This window comes from Acartia tonsa, chromosome 7, assembly GCF_053477335.1.
Source record: "Acartia tonsa isolate MP-2025a chromosome 7, ASM5347733v1, whole genome shotgun sequence".
NCBI lineage: Eukaryota > Metazoa > Arthropoda > Copepoda > Calanoida > Acartiidae > Acartia > Acartia tonsa.
In genome coordinates this window covers 18,819,808-18,839,149 of record NC_137266.1, presented here as the reverse complement: position 1 = coordinate 18,839,149, position 19,342 = coordinate 18,819,808, and the positions used below count along the sequence as shown (strand labels likewise).

Sequence of the window (19,342 nt, the reverse complement as noted above, 5' to 3'; positions counted from 1 at the left end):
ATGCTTATTTTATTATCTTATTTGCATACTCTGTCACAACGCATTATGCTTCTTTTAAAACTTAATTCTACAGATTAATTTTATAAATTTTTCAGTTTATTTTATCCGTGATATTTATAACTACCAATGCTGTGATTCTTATGGATATTTTTTTTTACATATTCTTGTTAACAGAAAATTAACCCATCTTATTAATTTACATTATTTTCAACAACTATTTCAATATCTTTTCTATAGTTTAAATTAGTAGAAATTGTGTAATCTAAATAAGCTAGTTATGTTTAATTTGAAATCAAAATGCTTTTCCAATTAAGGAATGTATATTTTGTTGTAAATATTAAGTTTTAAGTTGATTTTAGAATTGGACAAATAAATTAAAGTAAAATTAATAAGAATAATTTATTTCTAAAACTGCTTTACTCTAGAATAAGGAAATAAAGGAACTACAAGAAATGTTGCACTATTATTTGTTAAATTATATATTGTAAAGCTACTTCTTAGAATTTGATAAGACTTTTAAATTTTTAAATTGAAGTAATTCTAGGGGTGTGACTAAACTAGATGGAATTTAGAGTGTTCAACAAATAAATGTATACTTAAAATTAACCGCCCTGTAGTCAAAAAAAGAAACTAATGCGGCTACAAAGTGGCTGCTGCTTTGACTGTAGTTTATGTCTGCCAGCCGATGTGTCTGCAGCTGAAGTGCAGAGTATATCATGCACTTGTTTATAAATTCATATTGTTTTTTACTTTCTAGAGGTTGAAACTTTGGTTATAGCTTGTCCAAATTTTGGATACACCCCCCCCCCCCCAATAAAAAAACAATTAACCCAAATAAATTGTAAATTTTCTAGCAAATTTATAAACGGTTCTCGAGATATTGATTGTCACAAATGAAATAATCCCTCTACAAAGAACTCTATTGTATCTGAATGATTGACATTAATGCAAAGTTTAAACACGTAGTTCAAGATCAAATTATTTTGCATTTTAAACATCTACAATTATTTGCCCCACTTTGTTGAACTGAGCTACTCTTTATATAAATTGGTAAAAACATGTTTGTTTGTCTTACAATATCTCATTAACCATTGAGTCTTCCATTTTTCGATTTGTGTGTGCGAATGGGGCGTTTGTCCAAATTTAGGTATGGAGACCGCTCTTCTATGAGTACTACTAAAAACCTACTTTTACTGCAATACACATAGACATTCTCATCGTCGGTTCGTTTGTTTAGAATGCTTAACCCTCTATTCCCACAAGTATAATACGAATTTGGTTGAGCTGGTGGCAGCTCAACAAAAGACCCACGCGAAGTATTATGTTGCTTTAACCTAAGAATAAATGGTTGGTTTTGATATTCGATCAGAATTATATAAGTATATTAAGTATTAAGGAAGGAAAATGTTTTTATAAAGTGTATTTATATTACAAGTGCATAAGTTAAGTATGAAAATATTTACAGGATAAGTGTTAAAATTATAAGTAGAGTAGGACAGAAATGTGCCCTAAGTCCCAAGCAGTGAATTGTGCTAAGTGTTAGAATTCTAACATAAGGCCTAAGCTCAATTCATGCTAAGTACTAAGGGGCCTAAATTTAAACTACAATGCATGCCAAACAACTAAGTCATTACCTTTTAAAGCCAGAAAGAGAAGTTGATGGTAGGAGAGTCAATAAATAACTAAATAAATTTAAGAGGTACATGCTATAACATTAGCTTTGGACCAGGATCTTAGTGTTTGTCTGTACAATTAAATGTCTGTATGTTAATATGTGACGTAAATCAGGCATGGTTGTAGGCATACATATTTGTACTGATTATTTACATGATTACTTTAACAATAAACATAATGTCTTTAATAAACATATACTATTAGCAAATCACATACAAATTACCATGAATAGGCTAGCGTTACCCATATATGGTGTCATATAGGTAGAGATAGGCCTATGAATGCATAAAAGGATACAAATAATGCCTTGGGCCTAGCTAAAGTAATTGTGTCTTGCGCCTGCTTGCTACTGGATAATTGCGGGGCACACGTCAATCAAATATTCATAATCTGCTCTATAAAGTGTTGACTTTATATCAAGCATAGATAGATAGTGGTGGATGCGAAGCATTTCTGTAAAAGTCTTATATGTACGTTCAAAGAATTTGAAAATTGAGGATCGCATCTCCAATGGGGGTAAGTTGTTAAAAAAGAAAAAAGAGAAAAAGAAAAAGTTTAGTAGTCCCAGTATAGGCATATATAATAAACTATAAGTATGTATTCCAAGCTAAGTTAAATACGCTTTCCATTAAGAAAGTAAGCTTTGCGTATTTTCATGGCTGGGTATACAAGATGATAAACGTCCCAAATAGAATACATTCTTTTCTTGAGGGGTTTAGTTTTATCTAACATTGTCACATCAATAAATGTTTTTGCTTTGGTTATTCTGGATAGTTCAGCTTCTTCTGATGATGAACTGGGTGGTGAAGTAATCTCTTTCGAAGTGTAGACTGAGGTTGGGGGTGAGGTAGATATGTAGCTAAGGGCGTCCACTTGTGCTACCTCGTTGCCATTCTCGTCCAACGCGATTGAGTGATTTTCCAGGTCATAGTAGAGTTGGTTGAGGTCATCGGTAGAGAGGGATAGTGTGCTGCTGGAACTAATGTCACTATCGGTCTCCACTCTACTGTCTTCTCTGGTATTCAGGGCTGTATTTAACAAGAAATTCCTAATGGTGATGGACAGGTTCTCTGAGAATCCATCGTACTCCGGTGTGGTGATAATGTTGTTGTTCTCGTCTATAGTATCAAGGTGATGACAGGAACACAACCGTAATCCGTCCAAGGTAGGGTGGTGGTAGGGCTCCAATACTCCATGATCATCTAGGTTATCTCCAGGCTGGTCCATGGTAGATCCTAAAAAGAGTTAGTGCGCGTGCTCCAACCGGTTCCTTGGGGTATCCTGGCTATGGTAATCTAAACAAAAGGACTTTTAATAATCTTTTATTAATTATTTTTATCCCTGGGATATTCTAGAAATTCTTTTCGTTACAGATAGACCTATAATGGATTGATTAGTTATCTCTATTTCTGTTAAATATAACTGTCTCCTGAATTTAAACAATATTTTATATAAAAAGTTATAAGTACAATTAATATTTACATATCGTATTAATTTATTTGGTTAAATTACTCGTATAGATGTATAAGTATAAGGTTCTACTGACAATAGTTGGTAACCCTTGTTTGTATATTTTGTATATGTACATATGGTTTATACCATTATTGGTATTGGCTATATTTCATTTCATTTATAACATGAATAAATTTTAATTAATTTGAAACTAATATCTTGCGTTACATCGCTGTCAAGTATACCTATTAGACTTAATGTCTGTGAAATATCTCATTCGACGTCCGTAATTAAAATTTGCGTAACAATAAGTTGTTAACCCTTTGTTTATGTTTGGGCGGTCAAAAGTGATAGGGGTTGGATTTGAGCGAGGTTATAAATAGCTGGCGGCCTAATAATTATGCTCATTTTAACAACAATTGTCTTTGCGAGCGGAGCTTGCGTTCGAGTGTTTAATTTTACCGCTAAATTTTTAAGAGAATTTATATAAAAGTGATAAAATATAGTAATTCGTTTGTTTTATATAAATGTTTTTATGTTATAGATTGTTGATATGCTCATTATTGTATTCGTTAGCCACTATTTAAGACTCAGGAAGCTTATTTTCTTCGTCGATAAGGCCTTTATCACTATATTTTGATCAAAAGTGGGTTAGAAACAATATGGGTACATCTTCAATCTACGACGAGTTTGTTTTATATAATATTTGTAGTTTTGATAGGACATATCTGAATCATCAGGTAAATTGACGTACCTTGTTTTGTTTACGTTTTCCGTCTGCAAAAGTTAAATTCGCCCATCGTAAGTAAAACTTATATTGACGCAGATATGTTCCATCATTTTATTCGTTTTAACTTTTGATTACAGCGTCCCTTTTTTGTAATCAAAGTTTATTGAATATTGACTTGAATCTTTTAAAACAATTTTGCTATAGATTTTAAAATAAGATTTTTGTTTAACTTAATTAAATCTACTTTTAAAACGACAAAACAAAATTTTAATGGTTGAATAGCTTAACGATAGCTATTTTTAAGCGTTAAATTATGTAAGATTAATTACACATTCTTTAACTTAATTAAGTTTACTTTTAAATGATAAATCAAAGTTTTAATGTTTAGGTAGCTCAACCATAGTTGCTTACACACTAGATAAAAAAATATTTGTGTGTACAGTCTTTTTCATAAAATTAATTTTACTATATTGCCTTTCAGAATCACTAGTCCTTTATTTTAAATTTACATCCGCTCATTATGTATATTCCGGACAGCCTGGACGCGCATCAGAATATTAAGGAGAGATTCGAGGAGTCGATGAGAGCGGCTGCGGCCACTCTCGCCAATTCCTCTCTTCTCGAAACCTCCTTAGACGACTCGAGTTCAGTGTACAGCGACGCGTCTGAGGTACCAAGCCTTGCTGACGTTGATGACTATGGGAGTACTTTCGATGCTTCTGAATCCGAAAGGTATCAAGGGGAGATGTTTGGCAACGAGCATCTCTCACTGATGCTTAGTAGAACGATACAGATCATCTGGTCTCTCCTCAATTCGGTGATGCGGAATTCCTGCGGTGACATTGGTGACAATGTTGTCGGAGGTGATTCTGGGTCTGCCGAGTCGAGGAGAGACCAGAAGACGAGTCTGGACGCACTCAACATGGATGGCTTGTTCAACATGTTGTTGGGTTTAGGCTTATTTTCTTGTGCTCTCTTAGTTGTCTTCTTCGGCGCTGTGGGGCTTGAGACTTTAAATCGTTTAGATAACACCTCAGACAGGTCGCTGGCTCGCTGGATTAGAGATGTATGTTCGCGCCTCCGTGATATAGGCGTCCGGACCATTGAGCTTCTTCCCTGCAGTAACAGGACTAGATCTGGAGTTGCGTCGCCAACCGTGGAGCCGTCAGATACAGGCATTTACGAAGCCGCGTCTTCTGTGATGGATGATATTCTGTCAGATACACAGGTGAGCTTTTCTTCTTTTGTACTATTTTTTTCTTCTGTTTTGTATTCTTTTTTTTGTATAGCCACCCGTTTTGTCTAGTAAAGCATCATGTTGTTGCAGGATTGTTCTGTCCTATTCTCACTTCCTCAACGTTGACTTTCGGCTCTTCCATATATATCGCTCACCGCTTGTCATCGTTTTATGTCACCAGAGAAATCCGCTCGGTTACCGCAATCAAATTGAGATACCAGTTAACTTTTACTATAATCTTAATTAGCAAACTAACATTATTTCCCTCTGGGACTGTTGAGAGTCTGCTCGTGCCACACACTTCTCATTGGGGTTTATTGAAATTATTTCAAGACTTTAATATTTTCCTTTTGTTTTTAGGCTCCCTCTGTTAGTCCATCAACTCCAGCCGAGGTGAGGTCCAGAGTTGGGCTTTTTGCTGTACACAGCCTTTCTACCACCGAGGATCGACCTACTGGAAGTAATGTGCCTGCGGGATTGGACAGCCCGTCAGAAAGTCCTGGCTTCCGCCCATTGATATTCGATCAATCAGAGCGTCTTCATGTAAGTATAGATGCTTTATATTAATTTTCAGAAAGAGGCTGTATCTTCGTACACGTATCTAGAAGTGTTTGTAACTAAAATTCTTATATTGGTAGAATGTTAACCTTAAAATGTATGGTTGCGTAAACATTTTTGAACCATTTTAAGATTTTAAATCTATTATAAAGTGGGTTGAGTCGCTACCTAATCATATAGCTGTACAGGATTTTAGGCCTTCTCATTTCCTGATTTTTCTGATTTCTGTTTTAGTGTTGCAATTAAACTAATAAAAATTTATTCTATTTTAGGCGACAAATTCAATCCCCCTGACGCGGTTCTACACAACCATGGGGAGGTGTAATCGGGCCAGTACTGAGAGGACAGCTGAGGGATCCAGCGACAGCTCTTCGTTGAGCTCTATTATGTGCCTTAGTCGCATTGAGTCTCCATCTGCAGCTGATTTGTCTGAGGTAAGTTTGATAAACTCTTATAATATTCTTATTTTCGTAGTTGCAAAAATTACGTAACTTAAACTAGGATTTTTAGTGCAATTAGCTATGCTTATAAACAATAATTTATTTTAACTATAATGTAGTTCCTTCCCAATGGTCAGCATTAAGATTCTGGATAAATTATTTAATAATCTTGTAAAAAAAAATTGACTTGCAAACATATATGGATAAGCGTTGATACATTTCTCGTGAATGTTTACTAAAATATTTGTCTATTAATGTCCCTTTTCTTATTTTAGGATGTGGAGAGTATAGTCCCACTGGTCGATGATCTTGAGGAAGTTGATCTCCCGCCCATTAGATTTAACGTGGTGAGTGACGAGATCGAGTACCCTACGCCACTGAGAGTTCTCAGTTTGGAACGTCTGCGCCGCTCCATGCGTACTCCAACTCCTGCCATTTTGGAAGAGATAACGTCGGCGGAAAATAGCTTTGATTCGGCTACGCGTTCCACAGATGATAACAGGGCAGAGGATTCCAGCGTTGAGGGAGTCCCTCGGCGTCGGGGTCCTACGTTTCCTAAACGTATGCCGTAAAGTGGCGCCGTTAGCTTGGTTGATATGACATACAAATTTTAAGACAATGACCAGTTTAGACAACATGTGACTAAATTTACAAATTTTTTAACTTTCATGTAACTAGTCAAATAGTGATCACTATGTAGTAAGGACTTTTGTTATTAGACGTTATGACTTTTTATACTGTACAAAACTAAATGTTAATTTACACTTTTGCCATTATGTTATGTATATACATGTTAGTCTGTAAGGATATTAGTATGTAAGGAAAAGATTATAAGGTTGTATTTTCTTATGCCCATAACTTAAAACTTCATTCAATCTCAATTACTTTCTTCGTAAGCGAACTAATTTTTTCTTTTCTCAATAGTATATTAACAACTGTAATTACAGCCTTATGTCACAATTTATTCATTCTTGTTAGCTTTTAAGGGTTATGTATATATAGATATTTAATCGAACTCGCACCTCAGTACCTTTTCTCTAAATTTCATTTATATCCATCCCTGTGCATTAATCGTGAATTTTAATTGTGCTGTGATATAGAGAGGACTTGTAAATAGCATATATATTTTTTTTGTAACCAATATCTAAGTAGACTGAAAGACTGACATTAGACAAAGTTATTTAAATACGCTTATTCAAGTACTTTTAAGAGATCTCATGTAAAGACTGTTTGTAATTTTAATATTCGAGCAATTAAAGTAATATCATTGATCGGATGATCTCATTAAGGAAGATTTATTTAATTAATAAGGCTTAGAATAAATAGCGTTTCCTTTTTAAAATTATAGAACTTAACATCCCTTTTAAATCTCAATACAATAGTCATAAAACTTAATGTTTCGAGGTAAAATGTTCTTATGTCCCTTTTTTTAAAATTAAACCTAAGTCTTATTTCCAACAAGTAGAGTTAATCTGGTTCACATTGACTTGTTGTTAGGCTATGTGCCTTTATATATATACAAGTTCGGCATTTAGCGTTCAACTAATAGTATTAATGATCTCGAAGTTTTATTATGTGTCAGTATACAGCTTATGTCCAAAATTATATTAACTAAAATTTTAAACTTGTCAGAAATCTTCTTACTATCATAATGTTTCTCAAATACTGTTAAATAAAAATTTATGTTCTGTTTTCAAAATTGTTTTAATTTTATACTTTCACCAAAGAGAAATATTTGTCAAAAAAAATGTTTATACCTTTTCTAAAGATTATCTACTTTTGTTAAAATAAATATAGAGATTTTAAGTAACATATACACTGTTATTTACTGATTTAATATATGTTTGTGTAAAACTCCCATTTACGTAGCTACTCTATAAGTGTTACTGTCTGTTCCTTAATTTAGTTAGATACATAGTTAAATTGTTATTTTTGCAAGGTGCTTAAACTAGCTTACATTCGCTTGATTTATGATAACTTTCATAAATAACAAAACTTCCTGCTATGTTCTTTTTGGTATCTTAGCTAGGATTTATGCGATTAATTTCCTATCGTTTTATCGCTATTATTTAAGATAAATTTTACAATAAGTACATAGAGATATATGAGAATATAAGTATTTTACATCAATATATATGTACAAGAGGTTTTATACTTTCCATATGCAAAACTTTTATATCGTTAGGGTACGTCCGTAAGTCATTGTTAGAAATCAGATTATAGGAGTCGGTTTTAATTTAGTTTACTCTTCGTGGATAGTGGGGAGGGTGCAATGCCCAGAAATGAGGAGGACTGTGTCTCTCAGGTTCTCTATTTGGCGTGCTACTGCCCGTAATTCGTCTGTTATAGCCTGCCGGCTTCTGTACTCTTGCTGTCTGTATCGTACAACCAAACGGTTGTATGCGTCTCTATAAGTATTTCTAAGCAGACGACAATGCAAATATCGTACAATATGACTGGGTTGGCTGATTCCACAACTAATTTTAAACGATAACATTTCTTTAATCATCGTAAGTAAGTTATAACAATATTCTACTAGGTTCGCGAAGGTCTCATGTAGTATTCGTTGTGATCTAGGCATAGGCTTTCGGAATCTAGTTTGCATTTTATAAATTTTATAAAATATTCTGTTAAAACTTACGTGTTATGTGATAACTGTAGTAATTCACAAGGTTGGTGATTTCCTCACTTGTGGATATGTTATAGTGAACTGACTCAATTTCAGGATAAAATTTAAGTTATCATTATTGTTCACTACTACTAAAATTCTGAGTGGGCGTTTCCTGTCCGAAGTTATAATTAAAGTTTTGACATATTTTTTTTTGTATGTAGAGTGGTTATAGTTTCTAATAACTAATCAAACTTATCACAATTCAAAGCATATATATATAGGTTGCCTAATAGTAATGCTATGTTTGTACACTTTATACAATTTGTATTAAATGTTTTAAATAGTTTTTGTGTATATATCAGGGTGCGTATTTAACATTCGTAACATTCGTATATTTGTACAATCTGTGTCAATCGTTTGACTCTGTTTAGACTATACAGAATCAAAACTTTCTATATGCAATTTTATGTAAGTGTTTTTTGAAGGGATCGACTTTTTAGTCGACGTGTATTGCATATAGTCGGTCCCCCTCGCTTAAGAGAAAAGACGTATATTTTACCACTGGATATATAACCTTGAGTGGGAAAATTTTGCATGAATATGATGACTTAGTTATCAGATTAGAATAACATATTATCATATTGTTCACAAGTTTACAGGGTAAATGGAAATGTAAATTATGGTTGTGAACTTGTGCCATTTCCAAATCTGACATGTCTATCATTTATTCTTCTAAGTTGTCGTCCTCCGGTAATAAATACGGAGTCTAGTGTCATGTCCTCATCGTCACTTGAGTCCTCTATGTCCGAATCAGAATCTAATGGTTTCTTATTTTGTGACGCTTGTTTTCGTGTTTCTAAGGGTGAGTGTGCGCGTATTCCTGGTTGCGGATCTTTTGAATTGACCGGGAATATAAGCGGAAGTGTGTCATTTTTAACTAATGTGGCTATCTCTTGATTTGTGAGTTTATTATAAGGCTTTGTAATAATTCCCCTTATTTCCTCTGGGAGGGTGTCAAAATGTTCGTCAATTGGCTTGAATCTTTTGATTTCGTTGAAAGAGTATTTAAATATTTCAGTCTTCTTGTCAGAAATTCTTTCAAGCGTGCAACTGTTAGGGCTTACATCCAAAACTCTATAGGGTGAAATATGATAGATAGGAGTAAGATTTGGGTTAACACCAGGTGTAATAGTGTTATTTCTAACCAAGACAAGATCTCCTATATCAAATTGTTTGTGTATGCGGGTTTTGTTAATATACTTTAGTCTTGCCTCCCTTCCCTTTTCAATAGCTTTTGCTGAAATGTCCAAGTTTTCTTGTATACCGTCAGAGAGGTCTTGAACATAAGCTTCTGTGCGAGCTATTTCAGGGTGATATTCGTCCGGTTTTATTGCTCCAAAGAATAATTTAGACAGGGAGCTGCGTGTCCCGAATAATAATTCCATGGGTGAAAATCCAGTTTTTGGTATTTTAGTGCAATTATATTGTCGGACTATTAACGGTAATAGATATAACCATGAGGTTGTTGAGTCTTGCGCCAAAATTTTAATGATTGGCCATTTTATCACTTTATTGCTAGCTTCCACCAATCCTTTAGAGGGTGAAAAGTAAGCAGTAGAATACAAAACTCGGATGCCAATAGAAGCAAAGAATATCAAATTTTGCTTTTCTAGAAATGATTTTGCATTGTCACACAATATTTGTCTGGGGGAAAAGTTAGGATAGAAATAAAACATGAATTTGTCTATAAATTCACGGGATGTGAGTGATTTCATGGGTTATGCAAGAATCATTCCTGTTAATTGGCAGACTATAGTGAGGATATGATTATAACTACGATAGGGGGGTAAGGATTGTATATAGTCAATACTTACACATTCAAAAGGTCTTGAAATTGTACTATAAGTTCCTACTTGTTCTAGTTTTGTAGATGAATTTTGAAGCTGACAATTTAAACAAGATCTAGTGTAATTTCTAACATATTTCTTAAGGTTGGGGTGGAAGAAATTTTGCATATTCAAAAGCATTTTAATTTCTCCACTATGTACTAACAAAAGATGAGTATAGCATACTAATACTGGTAATAGTTTGGTTGGGAGATAAACCTTTAAATCTCCTTTTATCTTTGTAAACAGAATCGTGTCTTTAAGTTCGTAGTTCTGTCTTTTATAAGTGTAGGTGTTTGCTTTAGAGGTTAAACAACGTGTGTAAATATCAGAGTATTCCTCTTTTTGGTTTGCAATTATATTTTCTATGCTAATCCTTTCTTTTAGGATTTCCAATGGTCTTAGTACTTTGCCTATAACTCTATGTTCTGCGGCAAGTGAATTTATGGTGATTTTGGGCTTTTGCTGCTTTGGTTGTGGAGGTTGTTCATCATAACCCAAATAGTCGGGGTTATCCATAATGAACTGTGTCCATTCTTCAATAGTCCAAATTTTATATTGGGGTAAGTTATCTTCAAACCCAGATTTAACAAATTTAGGTAGGGCTACCTTTTTGATGCTTGGTAAGGTAGCCTTATATGCCCTTGTTAAGAAATCTGCCAAATTGTCTTCTCCTCTTAAGAAAGACATTGTTAGCTTTGGTATTAGATTTAACAAAGTGGTATTCCACCTTTTCAATTTATTAACGGATGTTAATGCTTTAGGATTGAAGAGATAGTAAGCACATTTTGCGTCTGTTAACAAAGTGCATTCACAACTTGGACCTATTAAAGTTCTAAATGAGTTTGCTGCATAAATAATTCCTAGGATTTCAATATCTATGATATGTAATCTTGACTCAGCAACGGTAATTTTCTTTGAGGTGTATGCGATGATTTCAAACATAGACGCTAAAGATTTTAAATTAAAGCTATTGGTTGATGAAACCATTGCGGGTCTTACTATGTGTTGCTCCTTGTGTCCATATAGTAAAAATACAAAAGGGGGTTTTGTTTTGTCTGAACAGTGTTGAGTGACAGGTTTGACACCCTCTATGTTTGTGATAACTATCACAGGGCGGTACATAGCTACACTAAGAGCTTCAAATATGAGTTGTTGCGGATCTAGATATACATATCCATGCTCTAGTTTACGAATAAAGTCTAAGAATTTATCCCTATCATTATTAAATACAAATTGAATATACTTTTGTCTCAACATCGTAGAACGTATGATTTTTGATGCTCTTTGCAGGATGGTGGTCAAAGGTGTTTGAACTTTATTTAGCTCCAAAAGCAATTGTAAAGATATCCCAAGACTATTGTGTACGGTATCTTCAGGATAGCCCAAAGTTTTACTAGCCAAATATTCAAATTCAGGCGGTCCATCTTCAGACATACGTTTAGCATAATCCTTAATGCTTTCACCGTCATTCTGCAAAGGTAGAGGTAAAATTGGTAATCTGTTATCATAAATAACATGGTGTACAGGATCATCAAAGTTTAGCCCAGGGGGTAAGGTTTTAGCCTGTAATTCTGGTGTCACTATTTGCGCTAAGACTGCTGAATATGAGCCAGTTGAAGTGCCGGCTGCATCTGACAAAATAATCTTAGGTGCCGATAAGTTAACTAATTTGCTAAAAATTGGTCCTGAAGCTAAAGCTTTCTTAATATCCTCGAATGCTTGTCTTTGTTCTGGGGTTGGGACAAAAGTTTTACCTAATCTAGTAGATGTAAGTGAAGTTAGAATATGTGTAGGAGCCATAATATCAAATCTTAAATGTTTATGCATACTTTGTAGTACACCCATAAAAGATCTCATTATAGTAATATCAGTAGGCATGGGAATATTTAAAAGTTTTTGTACTCACCTTTGATCTACACAGCAATAATTATGCGAAATGAAGAATCCAAAGAAGTTTACTCTACTTTTAAAGAGTTGTGATTTCTTTAAGCTAATCTTTCCTTTATGCGTGTGTATTCTCCCCATAACTTTCTTCAAAATTTTAAAATGTATATTCAATGATTCTGATCTAGTTTTAGCTAGTTCAGTTGAGACAATGAAATCATCGTAAATGTGCTGGACTTCTGGAATAGGTGAATATGCCATTTTGGCTAAATCGCCGTCCATTACAACATTACCATTTTCATCATAAACTAAATCCCAGTGTAATATCTTTTCCATAAAGCGTGATAGACTTTCTGGTGAAGTCTTAATACCAGTTGGTAAGGATGCGTGTCTAAAAGCTCCTAACGGGGTTGCAAACAATGTTAGGTCTCTGCAAGAAGGTTCTAGCGTTATACTATGAAAAGCGTTAGCCATGTCACTACTACTATGCACAAATTTATCCCTTAGTGACTGAATCAAATTTTCTGCTGTGGGTAGCAGTGCAGGTTCAGACTGCAGACAAGGATTTAATTGTTGAAAATTTACAATTAAACGAGGACAGCTCCCCTGATCTGACTTTGGAATCAGGTAAGCTGGGCTTGCATAGTTGTTATAAGAATCCCCATCCAAATTAGCTCTTTCAATAGTTCCGTTCTTTAACAAAAACTCTAAGATAGATTGCATTTGCATTTTCTCTACGGGTGATAAATAATATAATTTCTTATGCTGGGGTAAAGTTTGACCAGGTTTTAATCTAATTGTATAATTGCCCAGATATTTACTCATGTTACCTCTATCAGTAGAATGTGTAGATATGATATCGGGGTAAGATTTTAGGAATATGTCTTCTATATAATGTCTTACCTCTGGTGGATAGTCTGACAGCACCACAAGATCCTCTGGTTTAACAAACTGTTCCTTAGGCACACTGTAGCCAGTAGGTTCCGTGACATAGTCCATGAGGTTATCAGATTCAGCTATATGTTTTAATCCGAGTTCGATAACGTCATCACTATTTTCAAAGAGTTTATTCTTTTCAGGATCTGGTGTAGTTAGAATTTCATCAATATTAGAACGGTAGTCAGATAAGGCTACTCCTGGTACTGGAGTGTCATTGTTTATAGCTGTGGGATTCGGTATATATCCATCAGCTAAAGGAAAAGATCGTTCTACCAGATTGATGGCGCTGTATTTTGGTAGCTATAAGAGTTGAACTGAGTTGTTTCTGGTGTCTAGTGAGATCTGATTGATGGCTGGAGTGTTAGCTTTCTCCGCGTGTTGCTCTAGGGCTTGTACAATCTCATCTAGCTCAGTTGTCACAGATACATTGTGTAGGAATGATTGTGTAAAATCAAAGTCTGTGGTGATCTCCTTGACTACAAATTGGTTGCTTGGTTCCAAGTATCCGGTGATAACAGTGTTAGTGATTGCATGTTCAGTGACATTTGTTATCATTGCTCTACCACTGAGTTGTCCTCGGTTGTTGACCGTCAGTTGCGTTTGTCCAGGTTGAATTTTGATTCCTCCATTTCTATCATTGGCAATGTGGTCATCGCTAAGAATGACTTTGGTTCCAGGAGCCAAGTTGAAGAAATGGTTGATGTTCATCTCTATAGTCTGAGTTTCATTAGAGTCAATTTTGTCAATTGTCCCTGTGCAGAGTTGTAACTCATAATCAGAACAGAACAGGCTATCTAATACTCTGCCAGGATGGAACATAGAGTATAGATATGGTGCTGGCGGGTGGTTGTCAGCAACGAAAGTCAATCCTAATTGGAGATCTCTAATACCATTCATTCCAATGATCATAGGTGTGACATTCTTGTGTTCCTCAGGTACAATCATAAACGGTACTGGTCTATAGATGCCTGAGAACTGTGTGAGGCGAATCATGAGAGTTATCTCTCCAGCCACTGGGATTTTGTGTCCAGAATAGCTGACAAGAACCATGTCACTCTTTTCCAGATGATTCTTGACCTCATGTTGTTGTACTCCAAACAACATACCAAAATAGCTGGTTGACATGATATTTCTGTCTGCTGCTGAATCAAACAAAGCTGTCATATATACATCGTAGTTTCCATTTGTCATACAGCCAGAGCAGTTCAGGTACATTTTCCTATTTTCATCCATGATAGCTGCTGAACTATCTACCGCTAAAATCTTGGGGTCGTTAGGATCCATTCGAACGGTAATAGCGTTAACCCTACTTGTTCTGCCACGCTCTTTGGATTGTCCATTGGCTTTGGCTTCAACCCATTCTTCATATGCCTGTTTAAACACACCACCAGGTCTTACTTTACCACTATGGTACAATTCCATCATTGCTGGTCGTCCAGGACATAGGTGTTGAGCGTGGTATAGGTCTTTGCCATACTTCTTGTAACAGCTTGGGCAGTATCCGGATGTTAGTGCTGTTTGATATTGTCTTCCTTGGTCATCGCACAGTAGTCTGCATCCATCTGATATTTTGTGGGAATTTTGACCACATGCACCGCAGTAGCGCTTATTGGATGATCCATAGGAGATATGATAATCTTGTTTGGTGTTCTTCTGTGGTTGTCTATCTCTATTATCCCTGTTTTCTCTGTTGTAGGTTTTAGGATAGGCTGGTTTAGCAGTAACTTCTCTAACTGTTGGTCTTTTATAATAGCTCGACGTAGCGGCAACTTTAGCAGGCTGTTTGTCTCTATTCATTCTTGTATCTCTGTCATGTGAGTAGTTGGTGTTATTTGTCTTTTTATGAAGTGACAAATCTCCATTGTAACTAGCTGATACGCCATTCTGCTGTAGGTCCAGATCCAGGTCTTCAGTTCTAGGATACATAGAAGCGGTCAACTCATGATATGTAGGGGATCTTCCAAGATCATGTGTGAGATTGTGATGGTTTTCAGATGCTATATTGCGGCTATTTGTTGGTAAGCTACGTTTGAGTGCCTCCACTGCAGTTATGTTGAATACATTCTGTCGTTCCTTCTTATCTGTATAATGAACAGCGGCTCTGCTGGCAAGATTCTGAATGGTACTGACAATCTTAGGGAATGACATGGCTTTGGTTCCCTTAAAGGCTATCAGCTTAGCTTGAGCTTCCTGTGGGCTGATGAGTATATCGTACTGTAGCAGTAGGCTATTGTAGACGCTTTCAATAGACAGTCCAAGATTGAAACTCTGCTGGATAGTAGTATATGCTTCACCAGTTGTGGTTCTAAGCATAAAGGTCTCAAATTCTGATCTTGAGAGGTTACATAGCTCTTGAGCGGTGTTCATTTCTGATAGATAATCAGTAATGTAGGGTGGTTTGCCGTCTCCTTTGAAGCAATGCTTGAGAGGGAAGGTTCCATTGGCTAGCTTAAGCTTTTGATCGTTGCTTAAGGTGCTCTTGCTTGCATAGCTGCTTGGTGGTTTAATTCCAGTTTGGTTAGTGAAGTTACTGAAGTGTCGTTGAGTGCGTTTGTCATTCTCCTCTCGTACAATACGCTGTGCTTCTAACTCAACTTCATGTCTTTGTTCCTCTTTGTATTCTCTCATACTCTGTGTGTAGTTGGTGCAGAAGTTCCTCATCATTTCTGAGTCCACACGTATGTTGGGGTTACAAAGTCTTATGGTATCCAGGAATTGTGGGAACAGGAAATTTCCCAGAGGATCTGATAGTGTTGCTCTAACATATCGATCTCTGATCAATGCGTCTGGTGAGTCCTCGCGTATGGGTATGGATCTTACAGATTCCGTGTCTGGTTCTGGCGTCTTGGTTCTCTCACCATTCTGTTCTGGTTCCTCCTGGTTGGGCATTGGTTCCTCCCTTCGTGTATCATCTCCTGCAGTAGCTGCATCAGCTGACGGAGTTCTTCTTCCAGGCGTCGTCGAGCGTCCTCGACGTGGGGTGTTCGCCTTTTCAGCGTTGTCATCTTTCTTACTTTTATCAAATAATGGCATTACAGCTAGCTTAAAGCTTTTAAACTTTCTATGAGTTCTTTAAAGAAGCTTATGAGATGTTGTACTATTTTAGGATTTAAATAGCAAAGGTACAAGAAGAAACTAAATAATGCGCCTAAAGTTAAAACAATCAACAATTGTTTACAATAACAAATTTTTCTTTTAAAATTGTCAAGTATAGATGAGTATGTTTTGTCTACTTCACCTACAGTTGTTTCTACGTCGTGAATGCTTGCGAGTGAGCTTTAAATTTTATTCTGGAGTGTGCGCTAATGCACTCTTATCCTTAATTAAGCTCAACTGTAGAAATACTTCTACTTAAATTTATATATATATTTGCTTATAAAACTAATTTGGGCTGTTTAGCTATTCAAATTAGCTATAAAATTAAATAGAATGTTAAGGTTTGCAGCGAAGTTAATTTGGGTATGCTAATATACTATTACAAATTAACTGTTATTTGCTTAGGCGTCGACTTTTCCTAGCAAATGTTATTGTTGAGAAAAACAGCAATTTATAATCCTTGTTGAATTCTTACTCCACTCTAAGGATATGTAGCTTACAATCTGCTTATTCCTGTAAGGCTTTATGAATATAACTTACTAAGGTTCACTCCCAAAGGATCGTCTATATTCTAATAGTATTGCAACAGTTTCGCCTGAATATCAAAGATCTCGCACCCAATACTTATAGTTGTATTAGGGTATGCCTACCAATCCTACTAAGTATTATTCGCGAATTATTATGGGGCTTCACTTGTGATTTCAATCCTTATAACTATATTATTGTGACTCAATTTAGATTGTCCTATGTATATATGAATATAATCAGTTTGTTTTCAAGGTTATTATAGACCAGATGTGCTCCACTTAATTAGTGAGAACACAATATTCTATGTGTCTTACTGAAGTGTGATATCCTACGCAAGGTGATCAATCTATACGCTGGAAGTTGTCAATCAAACTCTTTAAAGTAGACTACAAGGTTGGTGTTATTGCTTGGTCAAATATTATTGAAAATCAAATTAGCTGAATTAGTGCACTTTTTTTTAAAATTTTTATCTAAAAGGTAACAATTTTTAGCTTATAAAGATTATGAACTATATGTACACACTTTATTTTACTTGGTTATAGTCTTTATGCTAATAATCCTAAGTAAAATTAATTTTTTCTCAATGGTATAAAAAGAAAGTTTTTTCTTTGTTTTAATCCGGATTTTTATAAAGACAGTAGAGTACTTCCAATATTACTTTGCTACTTCTTTTAGAGACGTCCCAAGGCTCCCAAGATAGGCTGCTGCAACCTTTTGCTGCGTTTGGTTACTAGAACTTTGTCTCTTATAAGTGTGCTTTTCAATTACATATAGGGCTTAGGTTGTTGACTATACTTTTAAATCACTAATATTCACTATCACTAATGATTGATGGTTTATAACTCTTCTCAAGTTGTCTGTTGAATTCTGGCGGCACATGAAATAGAAATTTTAGCATTAGCAAAGCAAGTAAAAATTTAGTTTTCATGTCCTACTTATTGTTGAGTGAACTGTTTATTGTACTTATTTATGAGTTTATGAAGAGCGTGCAAAAAAAAATTTTCCTAAGTTGAGATTGAATTAAAAACTTTCTAAGTCAAAATAAAATAAAATCAAGTCCAAAGTTGGAAAATTTTGACTAAGTCCAAAAAGTTTCTAATGAAATTACTCTAAGTACAAAAGTCAAATAGAATTTTGACTAAGTCCAAAAAAAAAAGTACAAAATTAGTGAATTTTGACTAAGTCCAAAAACTTTTCAATGAAATTATGCTAAGTACAAAATTAGTGAATTTTGACTAAGTCCAAAAAATTGTCAATGAAATTATGCTAAGTACAAAATTAGTGAATTTTGACTAAGTCCAAAAAAATTTTCAATGAAATTATGCTAAGTACAAAATTAGTGAATTTTGACTAAGTCCAAAAAATTTTCAATGAAATTATGCTAAGTACAAAATTAGTGAATTTATCCTGAGACAAAAGAAATAGAATCACTCTAAGTCCAGACGTGGAGTATTTTGTCCGAGATAAAATTTCCTAACAGTTCACCTCACAAGGCTACTTTAGAGATTGCCCTTTTATCAAAAGAAATAGAATCACTCTAAGTCCACAATTGGAGTATTTTGACTAAGTGCAAATCTCGCTAAGTTAAGGATTTTAAAGTCATAAAGTATTAGAGTGTTAGAATTATCCTTCACCAAAAGAAATAGAATCTCTCTAAGTCCATAATTGGAATATTTTGGCTAAGACAGAATTACTCTAAAACAAAATTCTCTCTTAAGTGTGGAAAATGAAATTTGTTAATCTAGTTGGAAAAATTGCAATTATTACAAGTCCAAATTTGGTAAATTTCCAACCAAGTTCACATTTTCATAAAAATTACTATAAGTCCAGAAATTCAGAATTCTCTCTGTAACAAAAGTCCAAAAAGTGGAATATTTTGCTCAGAGCATCAGGAAATCTTTGGAATTTTTGCTAATTGCGTGAAGTAATTTGTTTACACTTATATCATTCCAACCGATCGATGTTGAGAATATCCTTGAGACTTTGAAATATTTTGTTTAACTCAAAATTTTTGGAGAAAATAGTTATTTTGATACATCCGCATATAAATCAGAATTACATTAGGAATATAAGACCTATGCATGTATAAGTAAGTGCAAATCTCAGAAAATCGGTTCTAACGGTACCAAAGTATTAGTACAATTTAACTTGAGTTTAAATGCTACAAGTTTGTAATAATCTTTTGGCCCTTTACTACGACTAAAGAGTACTAACTGCTTTCGGCATATTGTTTCAGAAACATGGCTCCAAAGACAATATGTATCCCAACTAACAGCTTTTCCCGTGTTCTATAAGATTTGCTCC

The 19,342-nt window shown here is 34.8% G+C and overlaps 1 protein-coding gene across 2 annotated transcripts in view; it reads left to right on the top strand.

Annotated features, from left to right (window-relative positions):
• Window positions 1-19,342, top strand: part of LOC145325000 (uncharacterized) — a 40,375-nt gene that overhangs the window by 486 nt on the left and 20,547 nt on the right. The window lies entirely within an intron of this gene.